The sequence below is a fragment of the Lepisma saccharinum genome, chromosome 4 (genome assembly GCF_977018435.1).
Source record: "Lepisma saccharinum chromosome 4, izLepSacc3.1, whole genome shotgun sequence".
NCBI classification, from domain to species: Eukaryota; Metazoa; Arthropoda; class Insecta; order Zygentoma; family Lepismatidae; genus Lepisma; species Lepisma saccharinum.
This window is the reverse complement of record NC_139232.1, coordinates 48,975,678-48,986,450: the sequence shown is the minus strand read 5'-3', so window position 1 is coordinate 48,986,450 and position 10,773 is coordinate 48,975,678. Positions and strand designations below refer to the sequence as shown.

At 42.5% G+C, this 10,773-nt stretch overlaps 1 long non-coding RNA gene across 1 annotated transcript; it reads left to right on the top strand.

Annotated features, from left to right (window-relative positions):
- The first annotated feature begins 442 nt into the window (after positions 1–442).
- Positions 443–5,768, top strand: LOC145986925 (uncharacterized). The gene is made up of 3 exons (XR_014441615.1): positions 443–532; positions 1,309–1,437; positions 5,680–5,768. It is a non-coding gene; the product is annotated as an uncharacterized LOC145986925 (long non-coding RNA).
- The last annotated feature ends 5,005 nt before the right edge of the window (positions 5,769–10,773 follow it).

Sequence of the window (10,773 nt, the reverse complement as noted above, 5' to 3'; positions counted from 1 at the left end):
TGTACGGGTGTCCCTACACCTTACCCCTTACGAACAGCCGTAATATAGTAGTCTTGCGGTCTTACCCAAGCAGGAAATGTACTTGAACATGTAATGGCCTTGCCCAAATGGAGATTTTATAGTGGAAAATATTACGAGTATGTAAGAAAACTTCTATTTTTTTATTTTTTTTTTCTGTCGGCATGCATGTACCTTACTATAATAGTCTGGGGGCCTACAAGCGGGGCTTAGGTATGTTTGGGGGGGGGGGCATCATCTCCGCCTAGCACCCCTGTAGCGTTGTCCCTGGCTACAGCCCAAGCTGGATCCAGTCGAGAGCTATCAGTAATGTGTAGCGTGTTACAAGAATGGTATTATGACGTATAACAATCATTCGCAAAGTAACTGTTTCCGTGGAAAACGACAAAAATCAGACCAATGGTCTTTAAACACAGAATATAACGCGTAATTTTCAACGTAAGCAAGAAAAAAGTTTAAAAACAGAAGAATATACGGAGAAGCGACGAGAAATCCCATAAAATGGATTCTAAAGGTAAGTGGCACAGATAATGAACATTTTTTACTATTTTCTTACAATAATTTTAACAAATAGACCATAGGAAAATGACTCCTCCATCGGGGCTCTAAAAGCACGATCCGCCATGTTGATAATATAAAAAATTCAACATTCTGCAGCCGTGGGGCCAATTTAATTATTGTTTCAAGAGACATTACAGAGCTCTTAACTAGAAATTCCTAAGCTCCGGCCGAGAATATAATACGGTTCCTCCTTCAAAGAACTCGCCCCTCTGCTTGGCGTAAATATAAATATTTTAGTAATCCACAGCAATAATTACGTGGATTTTATCTTCAGTGCAAATGGCACTTGTTACAGTAAAATGTTATTTTATCACGATGCACAAACATCAAACAGAGACCTTTTAATTTACTCTACTGTATTTCATGGTACCTCTGACCCATGTTTCTTAGTGCCGGAAGGTATTGAAAAAAAAATGACAACATTTCGGAAAATTTCCAGATCTCTTTGGGAAATGGCAATTTTTTCCAGTTCCAAACGTAGGAATTATTGAACATTTCTCTTCCCAACATAGATCCGACCAAAAAAATTCCGTTCCGCACACCCCTAATTACGGTAATCAATATGATTGTAAAGTGTCAGTTCAAAACCTTTTCGCGTTATTTTGTTGGACATGATAGTTAATTTCTGTAACTTGCATCCTGCATATGAAAGAAAACAATATTATTTGTAATGCAATATTGCTACAATTTCACAATTCGAATTACATGAAGTCTCTCCCTCTGTTGCAGATGCGAATAAAGCTAATCCGTCCTTTGAGGCGTCCAAGGAGCGCAACAGACGCAGAAAACTTCAACTCGCTGCAGCCGCCACTCACGCGACCACCACTTCGTCATCAGACTCATGCGCTGCAGAGCAAGGTAAGCGATCTCTTCTACTGAATAACAAAAACATGTATTTGTACAGCCAAAATTGCCACAAATTAAACGCGCGGCCATGAAATTAGGCGGGTGGAAGAAGTTCGCGCTGCTGCCAGGTCGGAGTACAACCCCATGCATTAGGAGGTGCAAGAGAATGAAAGATCTGATTGTAGAGTTGATTGATCTATGTAATCCATGTGATACAAACTGCCAGTGCTTGCTCGAAAGGTTAAGGATGACATACAAGTGCCCCTGAGAGAGGTCGGTCTGACGCTCGAACTAGGCAACGCAGCACGGTTAACGTTGCCACACAGTGCGCGGGAACCAGCGACTTTTGTCCCGCTCTCGCTTTGCTTTTCCCATATGTGGCAACAGCGTAATTCTTCCCAACCGCCTATTTTCATGGCCGTGCGTTTAGTGCTTTCTAGGAAATTTTGGGAGGTGGAGGTGTACGTGCAAGACAGTGGAAGCTGTCTTATTCCCACTTTTTGACATAGTGTCCCGGGATGTAAAAAGTATCTAAGTTTCCAAGTGAAAAATAACTTGAATTATGTTTCCCACACTGGAAGGGTTAAAAAGAGGGAATTTTTGCAATGTCATTGTAACTTGAAAGGAAGCCTAGGAGCATAGTTCATGGTCTAAATTGTGGGAGGCGTTTTCATTTCAAATAAGATACAAGATCTCCTCCCCCTGACACTTGCCAGATCGGGAAACACTTGGGTTTGATTTATTAGACACGATAAAGCAAGGCCCATGACTGAAATATGAATTTATTCTCAGAGGAGGCCTAGTAATATATTTCCTTTGTCTACGGTGTAGGAGATGGTATTACTGAAATAAATAGCATGTTTTCGACCACCTTCTGCGTACTTAGCAATCAATTTCCCAAGTGTCAAGCACCTGGGTTATGTTCCCTACATTTTCTATTTATTTTATTTTACTTTGCTCTTCTGCCGCAATTGCCCAACGGCGGAGATGGCGATGACAAGTGGCAAGATGAGAGAAAACTAGTTTCACTGTGTAAGTTACTTCATACAGGAAATCCTTTGTATCTCGCTGAGAGATTTCTTTCATAAGAAAACCCAGATATATACACAAGATCCCAAAGTTCTAATCTTTTAACAATAAAAAATCATGAGCTGAATTTTTAACTCTTTCACTGCACCAATAGTTAGAGACTGAAATGCACTCTCACATGAAATAATTTAATGAAATTCAATAGGTATTTTGAGGAGGAGATTAACAAGAAATTTTATAAATGTTTGTCATGGCCTGCTATATACGAGGCGCATTTAAAAAGTAAGGGCCGATTGATTATATCAAAGAAGAAAAGAAGTGTAGCAACAGTGTATTATTGGTTACAAACACGTATGTATCTACTTAATTTCTCAACATATTCACCATAATTTTCCAAGGAATTTTGGTACCGTTGAATAAACTCTGCATAGAAGTTCGCCGCCTGGGAGTTCAGCCAATCCAACATTACCGTTTCCAACACCTCAGTGTTTTCAAATAATTGACATGTAAGTCACTTTTTGATGTGCAGGAAGACGAGATAGTCACTACGTTCAAAGTTCGGATTATACGGGGACTGATCAAAAATTTTACATTCGAACCTGAAGGCCTAACAGTCTAGAGTGGATAAGCACAGTTCCTGAGCGCAGTATTCCACGTCGTCGGTTTTATATGGCACACCCAAGTTTTTATACCGTTACGTCTGCAATGCAATTGTTTTCCCCCGCTCCATGAAATCCAACACAAACACACCTTGTTTGTGCCAGAACACAGTTGCCATGACTTTTGGCGCAGATGGAGTTTGCTTGAACTTTTATGCCTTTGGTGGCGAATGTACAACACCATTGCCCTACGCTTCCTTCATTCACTACATACCACACACTTCACACAATTCTCCGTGAATTTCGGCAGCATTGTGACCTCTGGCGTTAATAAAGCTAATCACAGACCGTACTTCTCAACAGGCGAGATTGTGTATTTGCGCAGCAATTTTAACACGTTCTAACTCACACGATAACCAACAGATGGCTAGGGCGTCCCCGATGGCGCAGTGGTAGCGTCGTCGCCTTGTAATTAAGGAGTCCCGGGTTCGATACCCGGTGGAGGCATATAGTGATTCGGATCCCACTTAAACTGTAGGTCCAGTCCCGATTAGCCTTACTGTGCATAAAGTGGACTTAAAACAACAAATCAATCAATCAATCAACAGATGGCTAGGAAAAATATGAAAGTCGGTAATGGAGCATTTGATGTTATTGAGCAGGCGCGATCCGATCACTGTTGCCAGTCACTTTTTATAAATAATCGACCCTTTCTTTTGAAATGCACCTCGTATAAATATACAGGGGATGGACAAAAATATGGAAACAACACGACATCGGAACGGGTTAAATCGACGCAATATTTCCACTTGAAATCGGACGTGGTGCGACAATCGTTTGTTTCGTGCCGTGAGATAGGACCCTGTCTGACCGGGGGTCTTCCTTGTCGCACAACAGATTTGCTACCTTGTTCTGACGTCAGACAAGGAATGCCTACGAGGTTAGGTTAGGCCTGTTAGATTAGGTTCCATTAGCATAGGTACGTAGAAAATTATTATTTAGGCTAAGAGAAGCTAGCCTAACCTAACAACGTAGGCATCTAGCCTAAAAATAATAAGCTTTCTCCCGTGACGTCAGAACACAAGGTTGCTCAAGTGTTGTGCAATGAGTGAGACCCGTCGGACCGGTAAGAGTCGACAGTTGCGCTGTAGACAGCGTGCAGTGCAGTTGATACTGAATCATGTCCAAGCTGACAGTGTTTCAAACAGGGCAAATTGTTGGTGCTCGCCTTGCAGGCCCCTCTGTGACCAAAGAAGCCTTGTTATTTGGCGCATCGTGAGGACTGTATCCATGGTCATTACGGCATATAGTGTGTCCGAAAAGACACCGTCAGATAAACACCTGCGTGGACGAAAATGTACAATGAGTGACAGAAACAAAAGGACATTAAGGAGGATTTTGACCAGGAATAAGAAGACAAGTGCTGTGAAAGTGACATTGAAGCTGAATTTCTGTTTGCCAAACCCCGTGTCTACAAAAACAGTGTGGAAGGAACTCCATAAGTAAGACATCCATGGCGAGCTGCAATTGCCAAGCCGTTGCTGACCCAGGAGAATGCCAAGAAGAGAAGAGAGTGGTGCAACACCCATAAATCGTGGATTGCCGATCAATGGAAGACTGTCATCTGGCCCGATGAATCGCCTTCACCCTATTCCCCGTCCCGTCACGGGACGTGTGTACGTGTGAGAGCAAGAACCCAAGCGTTCGACCAGGACTGTCTCATTCCAACGGTGAAGCATGGTGCCGGTTCGGAAATGGTTTGGGCAGCCATATCGTGGTATTCAGCAGGTTCCGTTTTCACCTTGCACGGTCGAGTCACTGCCAAGGACTACGTAGACATTTTGAGCTACCAGGTCCATCCAATGGTGCGAATGTTTTTTTCCTGAGGGGGACGCCATTTACCAAGATGATAATGCCCCGATTCATACAACTGGTGTTGTCCAATCGTGGTTTGATGAGCATGCAGGCGAGGTTTGGCATCTTCCCTGGCCGCCACAATCGCCGGACACAATATCATAGAGCCTCTGTGGTCGGTTTTGGAGAATATGGTTCGGTCCCATAATTCGCAGCCAACATGCCTGTAGGAACTGGAACATGTTTTGCATGAAGAATGGTCCAGGATACCACTATCCACCATCCAGGACTTGTATTTGTCCATTTCTCGGAGACTGCAGGCCGTCTTGAATGCTAAAGGTGGTTCTACACCTTATTAGCTACAGCATTCCGTATTTTCACAGGTGTTTCCATATTTTTGTCCATTCCCTGTATGTCTGATGGGAAAGGTGTATTATTTTCTGTGTTTATATGTCAATCCATATTATGAATATACAGTGGCGGCAATTGGGTTCCAAAACTGTGGAGAGAGGGTCATGGACAGTTTACTTTGCTTTGGTAGATAAAATTTAGCATAGTGCGGGGGTAAAAGTGGCAAAGGTGAATGGGCAACTACCCTCCACGCCCCCCCCCCTAATCGCCGCGACTGTGAATGTATATTATATTATGAATTTATTATACAATTTTATGGTTGAGTGTAAAACAAGGATTGAACCTTAATCTTCGCTATATAAAATAAGAGCTAAATAAATAGAATATAGTTAGTTCTAGTAATTCACTTTGTTGGCCTCAGCCTTAGAGTATAGAAGGGATAGAGAGAGCACTGTGACGTCAGCTGAAGTGAAAATATCTGCCATGTTCGGTTACACACCTGCTTGTTGAACCCATTTGTTTACATTCAGCGAGAGGGAATTTCGTCGGAAAAAATAAGGCTGCTTATTATGTTTCTTTATCTTTAAATAGTCAGAAACAATAAGAAACACGAAGATCTAGGAATCTCATCTTATATCTCGTTGGTAAACTAGAAAAAGTTTAATAAAATAACAATATAATCAAAATAGGAGTTGAATTATACCTTTTGAGCTCATAAATGCATCACAAAACATAATTAATATGAAAATAGAGCTATGTACAGAGATTAAACCCGATTTAACAACACAATTTACACCACCTCAATAAGTAAGCCTAAGTCGAGATGTTAGGAAGATTTCAGACCAAAGCATAAGGCAATAAGCGACAAGTGACAAAAGACAGAAGACCCTTCAGTTTATAGGACCTTTCAGATCATAGCGACACGCGACAAGCGATAAACGACACGTGTCTCCTGGCAAACGATTCTCAGAAATGACTACATTTTTTAAGCCTAAGCTTTACGACAAGCTTCACGTGTCGCTTGTCGCTCGCGTGTCACTCGGACTGGTTCGTTTTCTCAATTCCATGCATGGTGTCGCTTTCGTGTGTTGTTTGCGCATGCGCGGTGAATGTTTTGCTTTAGACTGGAGGGTTTTGATTTTGATTTGATTTAGTTTATTTTACTTCGCGTTTTGTGCCTCTTGGCTAATTTGCGAAGATGGGGATGAGTGACGAAATGATGAAATTGATGAATGGACATTCACAAACAACCAAGCCCGACCGGGATTCGAACCCTGGACCCTTGACGTCGCAGCGCGATGTGCTAACCACTCGGCCACAGGGTCGGGCACTGGAGGGGTTCATGTCGTTTATCGCTTGCCACTCCGGTGTGAATTCTTAGTTGCTCGCGCGACACATGCCGCTTGGGAACGAGCTAATCAACAACAACGTTTCACACCATAATTCGCACCAACCTTCAATTGGTGAAATCCTGAAGCTACACACGTCGCGTTTAGCTTCAGTGTGAAATATCCCTAAAAGCAAGCATTCACCTTCCATGCGCTATGAACAGACCGATGCGACACGATATATGAAATTGAGAAAACGGATCTGAGTGACACATACAGCATTCCGTGTCGCTTCTGTTCGAAAGATTGCGTTGATTCCTGATGGTTGGCTTCCAAGTGGAACATATTGCTTGTGGCTTCGGTCTGAATAGAGATATTTCGCACCGAAGCAACAAGCGATACGTGCCGCTTTGAGGATTTCACCAACGCAGTTTTGTGCAGCATGACGTGTCCCTAAGGCAGGTGTTAAACGTTTGCTGACTCGTTCCCACGCGACATTTCTCGCGTGTCGCCTCGATCTGAAAACTCCATTACGGGAGGCAACAAGTGACAAGCGACACGGGCCCCTTCAGTCTGATGGTAAACATTCACCGTGCATGCGCCACCAACAGACCAAGGCGACTCGATGGAAGGTATTGAGAAGAATGCTCAGTCCGAGCGACACGTGCAGCTTGGCGTGTCGCTTCAGTTTGGAAGGTCTCATACATGTCTCTTGGAAACGAACCATCAGAAATGTATCTTTTGTCGCACGCCTGAAGTCTCCCTGTTCGTTCAATGAATTTACTTCCCACAAAGTAGTTTATTTTGCACAAGTATAAAAATTTCCAATAGTTATCTTTAGATCACATGGAAAGGATTTTTGCAATCCCGATGTCACAATATTAAATTTTGTACACAACATTAATAAAAGCATAACAGAAATGCTTGAATAATAAATGTAAATATGTTGTAAGCATGTTTACATGTGGAAAGTAATCTTCTTGGTACTCTTCACTTTTTTTTTTACACTTCCGTTCTTACATCCGAAATCTGCGCACACAAGTTTTTGATTGATTGAGTTGGTGTTTTAAGTCCGGTTTATGCACAGTAAGGCTAATCGGGACTGATCCTACAGTTTAAAGTGGTGTCCGAAGCACTATGTGCCTCCATCAGGTATCGAACTCGGGACCCCTTGATTATAAGGAGACGACGCTACCACTGCTCCATCGGGGAGGCCAAGAACAGAGGCACAGCTTCTTATTTATTGTCCACTCGCAATGTACCTGAAATATACAGAAATGATGCACTATAAACGAGCATTCCACGCTCGGATTCCTACTTCCACCATTGTATCAGCTGTAACTAGTGTGCAACCCTAGAAGGCGGTTTTACCTCACCCCCTCCGCTCTCACGGCTTCATTTCCCTCGCCCAGAATACACGCTTAGGCCCTTTCCTCCATACTCTAAGGTCTCAGCCCATAAAAACATATTGATGAAAGAGTTTATCGTTTAATAACCAACCGATAGCCTTGTGATTTAGTGCAAAATTCTGCCCTTTTTATGAAGATAACGTGAAATACAGCTGTAAAACACAGGGTGTCCAACATGTCCCCGTACCCCAAGATATTATATATTACCCCTGTAACTGGGTCCGCTCACACATGCGAATTTGAGTTAGCGCTTCACATATAATATTCAAAGCAGGGATACCAACAGCGAAATCTAAATCATTCTCAAGCAAACGAATACTGACCAATTGTCAACACGGTCGGAACAGGATGCATATGGGTATGGGTACTTCCCGGACATCCTGTAGGTAAACTCCAGACTTGAGCTTCTCGCGTGCACTTGTGGAGGCCAGCAAGCGCTCCGTGCAGTACGAGCTCCATCCCAACACGCTGCACTCCAAGGGCATTACGCAGCAAGCACACTGCACCAAACACGAGAGCGCGAGAGCGATACCGAAAAGTTTCCTACAGCGGTGGCACAACTAGTGAACCCTTTCCTACACGTGCAAAAAAAATATTTTTTCACACTAATTTGCTCTTCATTTCAGAAAAATTAAAATCAATTAAAACTTTATGTGTTGTTCTTATTATTATTGTTGTTGTTTTTGTTGTTGTTATTATTATTATTATTATTATTATTATACTTCCCATGGCCTCACATAAATCATAAATTTAATGAACATTGTGATTAATTGAATTAATGTAAAAGAAAATATACCAAAAAATGAAATTGTTTACCAAAAATATACAAAATACGAACATTCTATTACAATAGATAACATTAGTTTAACATTAGCTGTGTTATTACGAAAATTTTATGGGTAAGATAATGAAATGTATTGTCAAAAATTGATTGTATTGTATTTAGGGTGAAAAAATTGCCCAGTGAAAACAAAGTAAAAATGTTGGACATAGCATATGGGTCGAATATCTTCAAAATTTTCAGTAAATTTTATTTTTTATTTTTTCCTGTTCAGTTTTAACTTAATTTCCATGTGCGAAGGGAATTTCTCTTTCATATGACAACGCTGAACGAAAGCGACCAACGAAGCTTCGTGCCTCTCTCACCCCCCCCCCCCTTTCCATACCTCTTATAATGCTATAGTAGAATCACAGGCAAGAGAGCCTGCGCAGACTCGCCACTCCTGAGCATTGTACTACCGCATGGAGGGAAGGGGTAGAGTAGAGCATGCTTCCTTATTGCCTGAGATGAACTGATGGAGATGAAGGTGCGCGGAGACTTTTGGCCGAAGGTTCTTTTCCATCTGATCTCTATGCAATATCGCTGCTCTTTCTGTAGTCCATGTATGCATGCGGCATGTTCTTTCGCAAATACGGAGAGTTGACCAGTTCTGATCTACTCGTTCGATTTTGTGCAGTATCAAAGACTTATTATCTTATTATTTAAACAAATAATATTCGCAGTTTCCAGGTTTCAAAGGTAGGTTAATAATACATTCCTTTATGTCACGCTTGTTTTCGAACAGATAAGATATGGACGCATCCCCAGTTCCCTCTACATGGCAACAGTTCTGCCAGAAAGAATAAAACAGTGAAAACAAATAATGAACGCAAGACGTTCTCCGACAGCGTTTACAGTACGCAGCTGGTATCATCAACTAAAGGAAGAATGATTTTCACTTCTGACCCAGGCTGTCCTGGAGTCTCTCATGTAAGAAACACGAAGCGCCAGCAGAGGTTGCTGACAACAGAAACGCCGCTAGGAATCCTTTGTGCTCAAGGGCAGACACGCCTGGCTGCTGGTGACGGAAGCAGCTCCGGATCCAGCAGCCCACTCTTCATCCCGAAGCGACCACAACGAAACATTACAGTTTATCCATTGAAGAATGGGGCTTCGGATGAGATGAAGCAACATTACATAACTCTTCCATATGGAGAGCAGAGTTACCAGGAGGAGAGTGAATATTCAAGCTCGCTCGAGTCCACTCCCAGAACCGACGAAGAAGGCGAGATCGCCATTACAAAGTCTGAAGAGCAAGGAGCTCACCCACGTCTAGCCACCTCTTTGCCTTCCATTAGCAGGCCTAAGCAATTGCCCGATAGCGATAGCACCACTGCATCAAGCAGCCCGCTATTCGTCCCAAAGCGACCATCAGGTTGTCCATTGACCAAAAAGATTTCTAAGGAGTTGAAACATCACATGACCATACCATTCGAAGAGCAAAGCTTCCAGGAGGAGAGTGAATATTCAAGTTCCCTCCTGTCATCCCCTCGGGTGTATGAAGAACGCGAGTACGCAATTGCGAAGACTGAACAGGCAAAACCACACCCAGGTCCTACTCCTTTTATTATCTCTACTGGACATTGTTTGCAAGAAGGAAAACAGAATTCAACAGTACCCGGTGTCCGAATCTCAGGTTTGAAAGGGACTTCAAGTGCACCTGAATTAGGGCTTCAACCGAAAGAATTTCACCCGATGCAATTAGATGTTAACTTTCAAGATAGTAACGAAATCCCTTTGAAAAGAAACTTCGCTCGTGAAGATTTAACAAAAACCGACAAATACAGGAACACGTCTCAAACCTCTTGTGACGAGTATAAGGACGAAAGTCAATTACGAGCCGACTCGAATGAACAATTAGGTGACGTATTGTTGCCGTCAAGTAACGAAGAATCCATCGCTTTTTCTCAGTGTGAAGGCAGGGTTGCTGATGATAATCTGCAAAACGAAACAAAAAT